The sequence below is a fragment of the Vicugna pacos genome, unplaced genomic scaffold (assembly GCF_048564905.1).
Source record: "Vicugna pacos unplaced genomic scaffold, VicPac4 scaffold_20, whole genome shotgun sequence".
NCBI classification, from domain to species: domain Eukaryota; kingdom Metazoa; phylum Chordata; class Mammalia; order Artiodactyla; family Camelidae; genus Vicugna; species Vicugna pacos.
Window position 1 is genome coordinate 6,650,406 of NW_027328741.1, and position 16,104 is coordinate 6,666,509.

At 48.1% G+C, this 16,104-nt stretch overlaps 1 protein-coding gene across 1 annotated transcript in view; it reads right to left on the reverse strand.

The window, feature by feature from the left end:
- LOC140694098 (uncharacterized) overlaps window positions 1-16,104 on the reverse strand; it is a 49,343-nt gene that overhangs the window by 13,112 nt on the left and 20,127 nt on the right. Inside the window, exons 11-16 of the mRNA XM_072957542.1 lie at window positions 14,881-15,125; window positions 12,749-12,874; window positions 9,069-9,112; window positions 8,029-8,115; window positions 5,215-5,365; window positions 4,350-4,457 (exon numbers count right to left, since the gene is read on the reverse strand). The gene's annotated coding sequence lies outside the window, so the exon portion shown is untranslated. The remainder of the gene's footprint in view (window positions 1-4,349; window positions 4,458-5,214; window positions 5,366-8,028; window positions 8,116-9,068; window positions 9,113-12,748; window positions 12,875-14,880; window positions 15,126-16,104) is intronic.

Genomic DNA, 16,104 nt, shown 5'->3' on the forward strand with positions numbered 1-16,104 from the left:
ATAACCTTATGACAAAATTATTAAGAGTGTATATTCTTGGAGAAAGGCCAAGATATTGGAGTAGAAGGATGCTTGTATCTTATCCTCTCCAATAAATTCACCAAGACTGACATTCACAGACACACCCATCCACTCAGGACATCTGCTGAACTTTGATAAAACATTGCCATCTTCAAAAGACAAAATGTGCCACCAATCTGCTAGGAGAAAAGGAAAAAAGAAGGAAGAAAATGCAAAATGGCTTGGGTTGGTCCTTTGAAGAGGGAGCAGCAAAGGAGGGATAGTGCTGGTTGACTGGGTCTCCCTCTTTCCAATGGAGAGGTCAGCAGGATGGACAGGGAACCTCTGAGGCCCAGATGTGTACGGAACCACCCTTGACTGACAGAATTAAGTTAAATGGGCACAAAGTGTGACAACAACCCCCAAACCTAGAAGTGAATCAGGGATGGGAAGGGACAGGCTGCTGGATCCAGGCAGACTCTGGATGACTGTACATAGGTAACCCTGGGGGACTGCAGTGTGCTGTGGACATCTGCTTGGATTGTATACAGGTCAGAACAGCCTGGGCCTCCCATAAAATAAGAAAAAAAATAAAGCAAAGCAATATTGCTGGCTTGCCTGGGGGAAGGGGTGTTTCGTCCTTTGTTTCTGCTGACTCATGGCAACATAACTGGTGATTTCTCAGAATAAGAGAGATGAGGCTCAGCCACAGCCATCATACCTACCCAGGCAGACATGGGGTTGAAACCTGAATATGTACCTGGCAGTTCGGCAACCTCATAGGTGAGACTGAGACTTGTTTACATCCCCAGACATATAGGAAGTTTCTGTCCTGGTGCCTCTACGAACTCACACCTCTAAGACAAATGAACAAGGAGCAAAGTTCTGGCAAAGAGCAGGGACTAGGGCTGGTGTGGCCATTTGCCTCAAGCCCACCCACAGAGTGTGGAACAGATGTGGAGTGGGGAGTTGCACTGAATATGGGAGCAACCAACCCAACTATTGTGGAGGACTGCTGCACCTGGACACGGCATTGGGAAGGGGCACAACCTGCGCACCTACCATGCAGGAGTGCAGCACCAAGATGCAGCACTGGGAGGAGATGTGACATGTCTATCTACAGGCACTGGGAGCAGCACAGACCAAGAGTGTGACCAGAGGGTCTCTGGAAACAACGAGCTGAGTTCATGAAGCAAGGCAAGGGCAGGAGCTGTGACAACCACAAAACAAAGAGGAGTCCCCATTCAATAGCCAGGGTAGGCTCTGGTTAACAGGTTAATGGCCACATCATTAACCAAAGGGATAACAGACAAAAGGCACAGAAGTAAGACTTGGTAACCACACATATTTAAGAAGGACCTCTTGATAAAATTACTAAGGGCACACAATCTCCACGGGAACATACTCTTTTCTTTTTCTGTTCCATTTTCTTTTACTTTTTAAATGTTACTTCTTAAATAATTTTTATATTTCTATTTTTAATCCCTTTTAAAATTTTCTTTTAAAATACTTTTATTATTATCTTTCAATTGGTCTAATTTCATTTTTATCCTTGTTTTTTTTCTTCTGTTGTGATTATACTCTGTTGTCAAATATTTTTTCTTCCTTTAATATTTTAAAAATTCATCCCAACTCAATTGTTATCTTGTTTCAATATGTTCTTCTGTTATTGATTATACTGCTTTTAAAACTAATTTCTTTGTGCTTAGTTTTATTTCTGCATCCATTTTATATAAATAAGTAAACTCTTAAAAGACCACAGTAGATAATTGATACTCCATAAGCCATAGTGCCAGAGAGATATAAGCAAGATAAAAAAGCAGAGCAACCTGTCTCAATTAAAAGAACAAGATAAACCCCCTGAAAGAACAATCAATGAAATAGACATTGATAGTCTACTAGATGATTTCAAAAAAGGAGTGATCAAAGTACTGAAGAAACTAAAAGAGATTGTGTATAGAGACAGAGAATATGTCAAATAACGAAATTGAAACTCTGAAGAGGAGCCAGTGAAAATTGGAAAACTCATTTGCTGAGATGAGAGTTGAGGTAAAGGATGTAAAATGTAGGCTGGATAATTGAGAGGAATGAATATGTGACTTAGAAGACAGGACAACAAAACAGCTGAGAGACAACAAATAAAAACCAATGAAAGCAATATAAGGGACCTATGGAATAACATAAAGCATGCCAACCTACTCATAATGGGGGTCTCAGAAGGAGAAGAAAGAACAAAGGAGATTGAAAAGATATTTGAAGGAATCATGACTGAAAACTTCCCAAACCTAAAGAAGGAATCAGATATCCAAGTACAGGAAACACAGAGCGTCCCAAACAAGGAGGACCCAAACAGACCCACACCAAGACATATTACAATCAGGATGACCAGGGTTGAGAATGGGAAATGATTCTAAAGGCAGCAAGAGAAAAACAAAGAATGAGATACAAGGGAACCCCCATAAGACTTTCAGCTGATTTCTCTACAAAAACAGTAAAGGCCAGAAGGGAGAAGCAAGGTATATTCAAAGTCCTGAATGAAAAAATGATGCAGCCTAGGATACTTTATCCAGCAAGGGTATCCTTTAGAATAGAAGGAGAGATAAAGAACTTCACAGACAAGCAAAAACTAAAAGAAGTTAGCAACACTAAACCTATGCTAAAGGAAATATTGAAAGACCTACTCTAAATAGAAAAGAAGCAGGATGCTACAAAAAGGAGAAAACCATAATTGGAAAGGTGATTGCTACAATGAATTACAACAGAATAAACATGAAATCATAAAAGAGGGCATCTAAATCATTAAGGGTGGGAGAGGCGAGCAAGAAAATATACAGGTTTCTCTCTCTCTCTCTTTCTCTCTGTCTCTCTCTCTTTTTTGTTCTTGGTAGGATGGGTTTGAGCTTATATTACTATCTGTTTAAAACAAACAGATATAGTAATGGGTTAATATATGTACAAAGTAGGTTAACCACAAGCCAAAAAGTTACAATAGAGTCACAAAACTAAAAAGACACCAAGATAATAAAAAGGAAAATTATCAAACCACAAAAAGAAAAAGTAAGGAACAAAGAGGAAATACAAAATGAACTGCAAAACAAAGTTCAAAGTGTAATAAACACATTTCTATCAATAATTAATATAAATGTCAGTGGACAAAATGCTTTAATCAAAGGACATAGAGTGCAGAGTGGATAATAAAGCAAGTATCTACAATACGCTGTATAGAAGAGACCCACGTTAGGGAGAAGGACACACATAGATTGAAAGTGAGAGGATTGAAAAAGATATTCCACACAAATGGAAATGACCAGAAAGCAGGAATATCAACAGTGATTTCAAATAAAATAGACTTTAAAACAAAGATTATAAAGAAAGATTAAGAAGGATATTTTATAATGATTACAGGAGTCATAGATGAAGATATTTCACTCATTAACATATATGAACACAACATAGGAGCACCTAAATACATAACAGATAACAAGAAAATACTAACAGATAAAAAGGGAAAATTTGATCGGAACACAATCACAGTAGAAGACTTTAACAATCCATTAACATCACTGGACAGATATTCCATACATAAAATTAATAAGACAACATAGAAATTAAATGATACAATAGAACAATTTGTCTTGGGTAATATTTTCAGAACATTATATTTCCCTAAAATAGAACATACATTCTTCTCAAGTGCACATACCACATTTTCTAGGATAGATCATATACTTTGTCACAAAAGAAGTATTAACAATTTGAAGAAGATAGAAAATATTTGAAGCAACTTTTTCTGACCACAATACCATGAAACTAGAAATGAACTACAGAAAAATAAAGGAGAAATAAATGACAGTATGGAGGTTAAACAACATACTACTTTAAAAAAAAATGGGTGGATGATGAAATCAAAGAAGAAATAAAAAACACATTCAGACAAATGATGATGAAAACACAACCATACAGAACCTATGGGATCCAGAAAAGGCAGTGCTTAGAGGGAAGTTTATAGCGAGAGAATCAGGTCTACCTCAAAAACGAGGAACAACTGCAATAAACAATCAAACTTACCACCTAAAAGATTTAGAAAAAGAAGAGCAAAAATAACAAAAGTAAGCAGAAGGAAGGAAATAATAAAGATCAGGGAGGAAAAAAATAAAATAGAGATATAAGGAACATTTGAAAAAATCAAGCCAAGAGATGGTTTCTTGAAAGAGTAAACACAATTGACAAAATTATGTTCTATGCTGGAAATTGACACAACAATGCAAACTGACTATAACTCAATAAAATAAAAATTAAAAAAATAAATATATTAACAAAAGAAAAAAGAAAAGGTAGTTTCTACTCACCAGACTGGAGGAGGGGACTGCAACCCATGCGGGGTCACACCCCATGGGAAAGCCTGGGGTCAGGATCGGAGGAGCAGGGTGCTGTGGACATGATCTGTCACAGGGTTTCTGCAGGAGGGGAGTGTGAGGCATGTGAGCAGGCTGAGGACTGGCCATTTGAGTAAGTTCATGGGCTCTGTGGTGGAGGGGCTCCCCCAAGTTTCTGGACTTGACTCTGGGTGAGTTGGGCAGGTGGACAGTGGCTCAGTGTGAGTCCAAGTCCAGTGGAGGAGGTAGTGAGTTAGATCTAGAAGGACTCCTTCTGGGGTGGGAGGGCCCACAAGGGAGGCAGGAGGCCAAGTCCAGGTGACTGAGAACAGGGTGTGTCCTGCACAGGGCTGCAGGGCAGATGAAAGCATCCAGTCTACAGAAGGTGGAAACACGGTCCATACAAGGGCTCAGCTCAGATGTCACCTCCTCAGAGGAGCCTTCTCTGCCTGCACAGTCTACAGGGACAGCCTCCTCCAAGCACATCTCCCCAGCAGACACCTTCTCCATTTCCTGCATAGCATTCAGGACACGGGCCCCTGCTCCGTACCCAGCCATGGTTCCGCTGCCCTGAGGAAAAGCCCTCACAGGAGCCATAAAGCCCTACACGACCTGGGCCCCACCTCTCTGTCTCCTCTGGCACCACTGTCTCCACCTGGCCCTCTTCTCCTCCACTCCTGCACTCCTGACTTCCCCCAGCCTTATGTGCTCTCCAGAGCACAGGTCCCTCCTAACATGCTGTGTGTGCTCACTGTGTCTAATCCACTGCATGCCTCCCACCCAGGTCAGTAACCAGCACACAGTAGGGCTCAGTAAGTAGAGTATGAATGACTCTTACCATGACTGCTGGGAAGGCTTTTGTCTGTGGCCTACAGTGATCACACACCCGTCACACAATCTCTGAGGTCCTACTGTGTTGGGTGGGTTCCAGATACCGGGCACAGCAGGTAGTGAAGCAGTCAGGTCTCCATCCACATGCAGCAGACAGCCTGGTGGGGGACACAGAGAAAATTAAGTAAAATATATACAATGTCCGGAGGTGATATGTTCCATGGAGAAAAATAAGGTCAGGGAGGACATTTGAGCAGATTCCTGGAGGTGTTTAAGAAGCAGGGGGAGAGAGAGCCTGGCTGAAAGAGCAGCCATCCCAAAGGCCCTAAGGGCAAAGTGGGATGTATGTGGAGGGTCTTAGTTATCCGTGTGAGTTCTTAGTCCTGCCTTGAGTATGTATGTTGCTTTCATTTGTAAACCTTGATTTCACCTTTACAGCAAATTAACCTGCATCATCAGTCTGCATAATTTAGTCAACTCTGTTTCAGGTGTTGTGGGCACAATGGCAGGCTAATTACTTGGGTTGGTAAAGAATTACCAGCGTCTGAGAAGGGTTTAGGAAAGTTCAATAGGGACACTGCTATAGGCAACATCAGGCCACACAGGCAAGAGGTGCCTACACGAGAGCCAATGTTGAGTGTGTGGGGTCTGTTATTGGGGGGGTGCTGTGCACACAAGGAGGAGGGGGCTGCATGATCAATTCATGCACAGGTACCTTGTTGGTTGTGAGATCTGTCAGGGGCTTCTCTGAACAAAAGGCTTTACCACTTTAATAAGGGAAGGATGTGAGTTCTCTCTTCCTGGGGCAATGAGGTTTCATAGGGTAAACACACAGCAAGAGAAGATGTTTTATAGCTTGTGGAAATGCAGGTGTGCAAAGGGTCCTGCAGTGGGGAGTGGGAGGTAAGGGGCCACTGGGCTCTAGGCACACAGAGAGCCCATGGGTGAGGGTGTATGACTCTGAAGAGTGCCTGCTGGCTTCACACCAGGGACTTTATGTGGAAAGAGGAGAATCTAGGTTATCGGCACGTGTCTACTCAGTGACCTCCCTAAGCCTAACTCTGTCAGGCACCAGGTGGCTATGAAATGAACATGAAGGTCCCCACCCTGAGGACCCCAATGAATGAACATCTTGATATCCTCAAGCCCCTTCCCCTGCACCACCGCCCCACCACATCTGGGTCTCAGGCTTTGACCCTGACATCAGTGGCATCTTCGTTCCCTACATCCAGCACCTCTGGACATCTCTGTGATGAGCTGTTCCATGTCAGCAAGCCCCAAACTGAGCTCTGCCTTTACCCCATGTTTGCTTCCTTCCTGTGAAGCCCCTCGTGAAGGAGCCACCACTAGCAGGATCCTACAGCTCTGAGGCTCTGCCTTCCCCACCCCTCTGATGTCTCCCAGCCCATGATCCCCTATGGAGGTCCCTATTATCCTCTCCCTCCCACTTCATTCTTGGGATGCACACCAAATCCCTCTTCACAATCTCCCACAAGACAGGTCCAGGTCCACTTGGGGACACTGAGGTGACACAGGCGGATGTTGCTGGGAATGAAGAGCAGGATACTTTAGCAGAGGAGAGGAAAGGGCTCTAAATCCACCAGAACACACGCTAAAGTGGTGGCAAGACACCCATAAAGGGTGAGGCAGGCATCACACTGCAGCCCCGCCCTCTGCTCCCCCAGGGTGCCCTGTGTTTCCTGCTTTGGCCTAGGGGACTCCCCCCTCACTCTCTGTTAGAGGGGTGCCCATCCATTCATTCACACCCTCATTAACCATGTACATGGGTCCTGCTCAATGCTAGGCCTCAGCTAGATGACAGCTCATCCTTGGGGACACAGCTCAGATCTTACCTCCTCCATGAAGCATTTCTGGATTCCCACCCCCCCTGAAGCTCCTCTGGCCTCAATTGAGACCACTAGGGCTGTGACCACACTCTGATTACATCCCAAGTCTGTGATCTCTGTGAAAGCCCTGGGCCCAATGTAGAAAGAGACTCAGAAAAATGGGGCCAAAACGGGCTAAGAAAAATGTTACTAGTTCTTTATTACAGAGAAGGGCACTGAGCAGAGAGAGGGCAGTGTCCAACCAAAGCCACAGAGGAGGGTCTCAGTGAGCCCTCCCATGGCCCTGTTACTAGTTCTCTGTTACAGATGAGGACACTGAGCCACAGAGAGGGAGCAGAGCCCTGCTATAGCCTTGGCCCCACGACCTGTGTCCTTTATGACTAGCTCCATGCTGCCAGCAGGGGTGTGGGCCTGGAATGGACGTTGAAAGCAGTCTGACCCCCAGGCCCCCTTCATACACAAAGTCAGTCTCAGGAACACCCCTCAAGACCTACCCTATACCCCTGGGATTCGGACCTGATTGCTGTTCCTGGAAGCTGTCTGGGCTTCCCTGTGAATTGCCCCAGGAGGTGCTTGGGACAGCCACAGGGCCCCTGAGGCTTCCTGTCCCCAGCTGAGCAGCTCTGGTCCCCTTGACTGTCCCTGGCCCAGGCCTGATTACACAACGTTTTGGCCGGGTAGCCAGCTGTGGAGATGAGGAAATGGGGGCAACATGCAGATACACGCAGAGGTTCAGGTATTCACTCAACAATCACTGATTCAGGCTTTGCAGTGTGGCTGGCCTGGGCCCAGGCCTGGGTGTCCAGTAGTGAATACAGTCAACCCCTTGAGCCTTCTGGGAAAGCAGTCCTCAGAGAAACGGGCCCTCAGTGCAACCACCCTGCTCCCCATGAACAATCACACTGAGATGAGGCTGCGGCCATGGGTCCCAGTGGAGGATGAAGGGAGGAGGAAAACCCAGAATGGGCACTTACCATGAGCCTGGACACTGGAACCAGATGACCTGGGCTCTGTAATCTGGGGTGGTCACCTCAGCTGTTCTCTCTGCGCCTCAGTTACTTCTGCAGAAATGGGTGATAATGCCTGTCCCTGCCCCACAGATTTTCATGAGGAGTCAGTAAGCTTCTCTAAGGTGTGTAGGACAGTGCCTGGCTATGGGTCAGGATCCTGCTCACCTCACAAGAGTCTGTCCCACTTTAAAGATGATAAAGTCAAATCTAAGGGGGTTATGAGACCAGCCTGGGCTAGCCCCCTTCTCATGGTCTGCTGTCCATGTCTCCTGCTTTTACATCATACCTCTGCCCCCATATCCACCCAGCAAAGTAGGTGCTGAGAATCTGAGCAAATCAGAGTATGAATGGAGGCACACCCTCTCCCCATCTTGGGCACCTGGTGTGGTGGGCAGGTTGGGGATATCGGGCTCCTCCAGACTGTCCAGGAGGCCCAGAATGTCGGTCACCTCATTTCCACTCAACACGGAGTAGGTGTGTGGCCAAGGGCCAGAGGGCGCTGGAGTAACCCAGGGTGGGTGGATGCTAGGTAGGTGTGGGAGGCACAGAGTGGCCCCTGGAAGACAGTGCCCAGGCAGCCAAGGTGCAATGAATGAGGGTCCCCAAAAGGGGCAGAGGACAGAGTCCAGCCTGGACACCACCCCCTGCTGGACCCTGATCTGGGGTGAGAATTGGGACAAGCCAGTGCCCCTCTGGGACTCTACATCCAGCAAAGAGGTGAGGAAAAGTTAAGGAGACCGTGCTCCCTGTGTGAGGGCGCTGCTTCCAGGATCCTGGAGGTTCCATAGACCCTTGTGAAGTGGCTGCTGTTTGCAGCCCCATGTGGGCAGAAGAACTGAGGCAGGGAGGACAGAGTGACTCAGGACAGAGCTAGGATTCATCCAGGAGTGTGTGCTGAGCCTCTTGCTAAGAGCAGCCTCTGGGCATCATGGACTCAGGAAGTATCTTGTCGTCCCTCTTAAGGCTCCTGGCATGTTAGGCAGGAAAGGTCCCAGTGCCCATACCTGGGCCTCTCTGGGTGATTCTGACATGTGGGATCATGATGGTCCTGAGAAAGGAGAGAGAATGTGGGCTGGGCGTCAGGTCTGCATCAGACCCTAATGATGCCCCTAATGTTGTGTGACTTGGAAACTCCCTGACCTCTCTGTGCCTGGCTTTCCAGCCCTGACTCAGAGGACTGCTGTGATTGGCACACAGTAGGACCTCAATCAGAGGAAAAAGCCAGCCCTTCCCCAGGAACCTCTCCTCTTACATTCCCAAAGCTAAGCCCATGTTCCACACATCACCAGAGCTGAAACTTGACAAACAGGGCAAGTGAAATCCAGCAACTCCTCCCTCCTGCCTGAGGCCCTTCCCTCCTCAGTGACAGTGGCTCTGAGCAGGTCTCTGCATCCCAGAAGTCTGAACTGAGCCTTGTGACCTGGAGGAGTCCCTGTTCCACACAACTTTGTTTCCAGGTCCTTCCAACAAGACACAAGATCACCTGGTCAGTGTCTTAGCTACAAGGTCCTCCCTTTGCAAATTGCCCCATCACACCCGGGCTAGATGATGTGAGTTCCAGAGCACATGACCATCCAAATGATGACTTCAGGGAAACATCCCTGCCCACACTGCACTCTTCAGAGCCCACCTTCTAAACTAAGGGGTAGTGACCCACGGTTGTGCACACTTTTATCAGAACACAGCCCTCACCCACCCACCATTGGAAACACGTGAGAAGCAGAGATTCCCAAGTGCCTGGACCCCTGTCATCCAGAAAGCAGAGGGTAGGATAACAGACAGAAGGGGAGAAAGTACTTTCAGACTATATATCTGATAAGGGGTTAACACCCAAAACATATAAAAAACTCTTACAATTCAACAGCAAAAAACAAGCAATCTGATTTAAAAAGTGGGCAGAGGAACTGAATAGACATTTTTCCAAAGAAGGCACACAGATGTCTATCAGGTACATGAAAAGGTGCTCAACATCACTCACCATCAGGGAAATGCAAATCAAAACCCCAGTGAGATACCCCCTCTCACCTGTCAGGGTGGGTGTCATCAAAATACAAGAGATAACAAGTGATGGTGGTGGTGTGAAGTAAAGGGAAACTTGTGCAATGTTGGTGGGAATGTAAATTGGTGCTATCACTCGGGAAAAGAGTAAGAAGGCTCCCCCAAAATTTAAAATTAGAACTTCCATATGACCCAGCAAGTCCACTGCAGGAAATATATCCAAAGGAAATGAAATCACTATGTCAATGAGACAACTGCACCCTCATGTTCACTGTATCATTATTTACAATAACCAAGATATGTAAACAACCTAAGTGTCCATCAGCAGATGAATGGGTACAGAAAACGTGATGCATATATATGTATATAAAATGGAATCTTATTCAGACATTAAAAAAGTGAAATACTGCCATTTGTGACAACTTGGGTGGACCTTCAGGGTATTATGCTAAGTGAAATAAATAAGACAGAAAGACAAATACCTATGATCTCATTTATATGTGGAATCTACAAAATAAACCGAAACACATAGAAACAGAGATCAGGTTGGTGGTTGCCAGAGGTGAGTCAGGGGGTGATTGAAATTCGGGAAGATAATCAAAATGTACAAACTTCCAGTTAGAAGATAAACAAGTCCTGGGGACATAATGTACTGCAAGGTGACTGTAGTTAACAGCACTGCGTTGTGCATTTGTTAGTTAAGAGAGTACCTCTTAAAATTTCTCATCACAAGGAAAATAGTGTGTCACTATGGGTGATGACAGACGTCAAGTAAAGTTAATGAACTGATCATTTCACAATATGCACATGTAACAAGTCATTATGCTGCACACCTAAAGCCAACAAAGTTATGTGAAAATTGTATCTCAGGAATACTTATGTCAGGAAGCGGGGGTGCGAGCCTGGACTACCTACTGCAGGAGCTGCCTTTGCCCTCCAACAGCAGAGGGTGGTAGTTGTGACAGAGACTGTAGGTCCCTCAAAGCCTAGAATGTTTACTGTCTGGACCTTCACAGGGAACGAGTGCAGACCCTGCCCTGGAAGACAGTGGTCATGGCAGCAACAAAGGCCTGCCTGTATGCAGGCTCAGCCCAGACAGCTCCTGTGCTCTGCTGTCACCGCATTTACTTCCCTCCACACCCTCAGAGGGAGAGGCTTCAAAGTTCTCATTTTACACGTGAGAAAACTGAGGCTGATTTGCTCTGAATTATTGACAAAGTGGTGGGGGAAGCTTTGAATTCCAGTGTTCTGATTTCAAAGCCACATCTCAGTCCTGATTTTTAGAAGTTGGAGGTCCAGGCACTGGGGATCCTCCACCTTCCTCACTTGTAGTCGTACTCCAGGGCTGCCACTCCCAAGGCGTCTGGGTGAACACATTTAATCCGCTTACTCTGCACCAGCTGAGCCCTTGGCTGCCAGTCTGTGGTCACTGCCTGAAACCAGCTGAGGTTTTACAAGTGAACCATCACCCCCTGCCAGCCCACCTGCCCTGCCATGTGGAGAAGACCCCTCCTAGCCTGGACATTCTAAACCCTTAGCTCGCACATTTGCACAACTGCATCAAAAGGACCCTACTCCCTGTGTGGAGATATCGACAAGGGGAAGGGAGAGGAGTTTGGGGTGGCCGCTTACTGTGAAGGTGACACATGACAGGGACATGTTCATGTCCATAATGGCACTCAATTTGAAGCTTAGAACATGGTCACAGCGAGGGGTAAAAGCTGAGAGGCTACAAGGCTGCCTAGAAAGAGGCTTGACTATTGAATTGTAAATGTGTAATTTAATTTAAAAATTATCCCCCTGGGTGATAAGAATTTGCCCCTAAGGCCAGAATTGGCCACCTGACCCCTGGGAACCCCTCAATTCCAGGATGTAATCATCTGAGCATGGAGGGGGCTTAAATTGGAGTGCTGTCCTCTCAGTCATGGTGCACCTGCCCACGTGTGCACCCATGATCTGCAGTGCTCACACATCAAGGAGGTCCAGGTCATAAGGAAGGGATGACAGACTGTGAGGTCACACGTGTGCCCCTGCAGGGGTGAATGTTGTATAGAGAAGAGCCCCCCACTCTCACCTCCAGGAGGGGTGATGGAGGGAACAGGACTCCTGAGCCCCGAGGCTTAGCAAGCATCCTGGCTGAGGGTGGGGAGGCTGTCCACTCCGAAGTCATAGGTCAGATGGTAGATTGGGGTCCCACCCCCACATCTCACCAGTGAGAACGTCTAGTCTGTTTTCTCTGTAAACTGGAACCCAGTCACCCTCACCCTCAGAACTGGGGGCAGCCTGTGTAAATTACTACACAAAGCCCTGGGCTGTTTCAGGTGCCCGGGGGTGTCCAGCCCCCCCTAGGCCTGGCAGGTGGGAGAGGAGAGTTGTGGGTTAGCAGGTGTGACAGCAGAGCTGAGACTTGGCTGAGTGCATGCACTCTAATATCCAGGAACTGGGAGCTACCAGTAGCAAATCTGTTCACTGAGGCCATGTGTACTCTCCCTTGTCATTTACAATCCCCTGTTTGAACAGAGGCCTCTGGAGTCTATTTGCCACATTGTTGCCTGTCACCTCACTGTTGCAGTTCCAGGGTCTCCATTTAGCCAGCTTGAAGGAATAGTCAAACTTTTTCTTAAAACCAGTGACAGAAAACCAAAGTGGCTTTAAGAAGCAAACAGGGCAGGAGAGAATGACTTACCTAACTGAGACGTCCACAGGCAGATAGCTTCAGGCAGGTCTGTACCTGGTGCTCAGTGACATCAACAAAAGTCATCCTTCCCCACCTCTGGGCTCTGCCACTGGTGTCATCTTCACATGGCTCTGCCTTTATAAAGCAAGATAGTCACCAACTGCCACAGGCTGACATCACCACCCCTCAACTCCCAACTGAAATAGAACTTCTCTGCTCCCAGGATTCCAGCAACTAGGCCTGACCTCCGTGGAGCCTGATTGGGCTGGTGCCCAGCCTTGAGCCAATCACAGTGGCCAGGGAGGATGGAAAATGCTGATCGGCCAGATCAAGGCCATGTGACCATCCTCTTCAGGAAACCTGTGAGCTGTTCACCTGTTTCCAGCTTGGGAGAGTGTGATGTCTCCCAGAGGATTCTGCTTCTAGCACAACCTGCTGGTGGCACAATGAGCTGGAATGAGCCTGTCTGCTTGGTGACAAGTGACAGGTCACTTAGTGGTTCCTTGCTCCGGGGAGGGAGGCATGTCCACACAGTATTGGGGCTTCAGAGCCAGAATGTAGTAGAAAAGCCTCCTGGTCTCCCAAAAGGTGGGAAAGTGAGCAGTGACACTGGAAAGGCACTCCTCTCTGTGGCCCTTGGCTTTCTCCTTGTTACAGTGGAGAGTGCAGTGCTGCCCCTGACAGCCCACTTCCCTGCTTGGAGGCCTTTGCAACAGGTGGAGAGTGCTTGGAAAAGCCCATTTATTCTGAGGAACTGTTATTGCTCCTGGTGGGATTATTATTTTCATGTCACTTGTGAGGTGGGCCCTGAGGGGTCCCTGATCTGGGGGCACAGACACCCACAGAAACTTGGCCCAGTATTGCTGTTCATTCAACAATGTCTTACCAAGCACCTACTGTGTGCCAGATTCCCAGGGTAGAGCAGTGATGTTGACAGCACAGGTCCCTGCCTCACCTCATCTCTGCATCCCAGGTGGGGTCACCAGAGTGGGAGTTCAGGAAGCAGAGGATGTGGCCGAAGCCTTGTGGGAACCCCTGGGTTTTTCTCTGTGCTGAGGACCCAAGCAGCACACCGGTTGTGGGACTCAGTACCCGCAGGACCCAGCATTGATGGGTAAAGGAGAGGGGCATTTCTACAAGCCCATCCTCACTAACCCCAGGCTCTGGAGGGCAGCTCCAGTCTGCTCAAACCCAGGGGGCATCTTCCTCCATCCTGATCACCCTCTGGTATTACTCCCCGCTCAGATGCAATTTTCCCTGTGATAGCTACACTCAGAATATGTGTTTGTTTCTCTCCCATGTGGTTAAGTGGACTTCACATGCATGATAGCGATGGAGTGGCTAAGCCTCTGGGCAGATTGCTGGGTGACCCGTGGAACTTGCTGCACATGGTGAGCTCCCTTCTGTCAACCAATGGGCCAGGCCCCACCACTGTTCTGTCTGTTCTACCTCACTTAATCTGCACAGACACTCTGTGCGGGACATCCTGTTATCCCCCATCTCTGCTAACCGTGGGTGGACAAAGCTTGGGTTTGAGAAAGTTGCCCAGGTCACATGGTTGACAAGTGCGGAGCTGGGGATTTGCACCCTGGTCCCAGGAGTCTGGATCATGGAAAGGGCTGGGTGGGGCAGCTTATTGCAAAGGGAAGTCCTGCCCAAGCCCCTCCCATGAGAGCCCACCCAACAGCACATCTAGGAGAGTCAGCATTTCCTGGACCAGATGGACAGAACCTCAAAACTTCTTTGCAGATAGTTTCCATGTTCTTTTGCAAGCACAGAAAGGCCGCAGACCAGGGAAGGATAAGGCCAAGAGTGTTTTCACTGGGGAGAGTGAAGGACAAGTGTGAAGACACACAGCACTCCCAGCAGCCCTCTCGGCAGAGCCTGCCACTGGGTGAGCAGCTACCGTGACTACCTACCATAACCCTGTGAGGTTCATGCCTGTACAACTCTGCCTGTGAGAAGAGCAAAGTGAAGCTCAGAGAGGTGTGGGGACATTCCAAAAAGAAACAGATAAGGTGGGATCATCACCACCATGCTGTGCAGGTGTCACACTGTCACACTGCTCATGCATGGCCTGCTGGGAGTAGTGAAGGCCTGATAGGAGCACAGGAACACTGTGGTGAAGGTGACGTTTCTACCTGGGACAGCTGGTACCGGGGACTCTAGCTGGTTCTTCATTGTGCCTGCTTTGAGTGTCAGCGTGTTGCAGCCTCATGTAGGGGAAGGGCTGTCTCCTTTCCACACCGGTGCAAAAGGAAGAGCATGTACACACTGGCATCACCATAGACCACCGGCAGGATCAGGATCTGGAGCTCAGAGCAGAAACTGCCAACACCTCAGGAACTGGTGCAAGAGGAGGACCTGAGTGCCCCCTGAAATATTTCTAGTTTTAAAAACATACTTCATTAGGGGGAAGTGATAAACAGTTGATCCCTTCAAAATATTCTGTTATCCAAGGAACAATAGCACCTCAGCATTGTAAGAGGTTTAACTCAGTCATCAATAACCATCACTATAGGTATGAGAAAACAGAGTGTTAGGAGTTACAAAAGGGTCTCAAGATCATGCAGGTCAGAACTGAGAACCATCCAAAGCATGTGCTGCATGATAGCCTCTCTAAGCTACCTGAGGCTTGGTCTGCTCCTGACACAGGGCAGATGGTTCTGAGAAAACCACACTCCTCAGGGGACCCCAGGGAGTTGACAGAGTTGAGTTTGGGTTCCTGGTCATCTTCTAAGTCTGGAATTTTGAGATTCTTCTTCACCTGTCCTTCCTCCAGAACAGAATCTGATTCAGGCGGGATTCCAAGGACTGAGGCATGTGCCAGGCAAGAGAGCAGGCATGGCTGGATGAGAGCATCACCAGTGCCATTAAAAAAGAGGCCAGGGCACTGAGATTTCCATTGATTTAGCATCATGGCTGGGAGGGGTCATGTGTTCTACAGTGAGTTCCGAGTATCCTGCACCGCCCTCGAGGACCTGCAGGGGGCGAACGAAGCCAGCGTGTCTTAGGTGGCGGTGCGCATGCGCAGTCCGCATCAGCAGCCAGCGTCTTCCCTGGGGGCGGAGCTTGCTTTCCTCAGGCCTGAGAGGGCGGCGCCAAGGAGGCTCCGGGACAGCGCTGCCTGCGTGTCTGCGGGAGGATGCTCCCCACTCTCTGTCTGAAGTTACGCCGGTTTCCCACGGCCTGAGCCCGCTTCCTGCCGGGGTGTGTGTGGACCTGACCGAGCTGGGGCCCCGGCCAGCAGGGCAGGAGGGGACGTGTGCGCTGGCGGGCCCGCTTCGACTATTCTCCTCGCCCGCCGGGAGCGGGTGAGTGTCCGTGTCCATCGGGGCCGCTGGGGTGTCCGCGCCCCTGGTCCT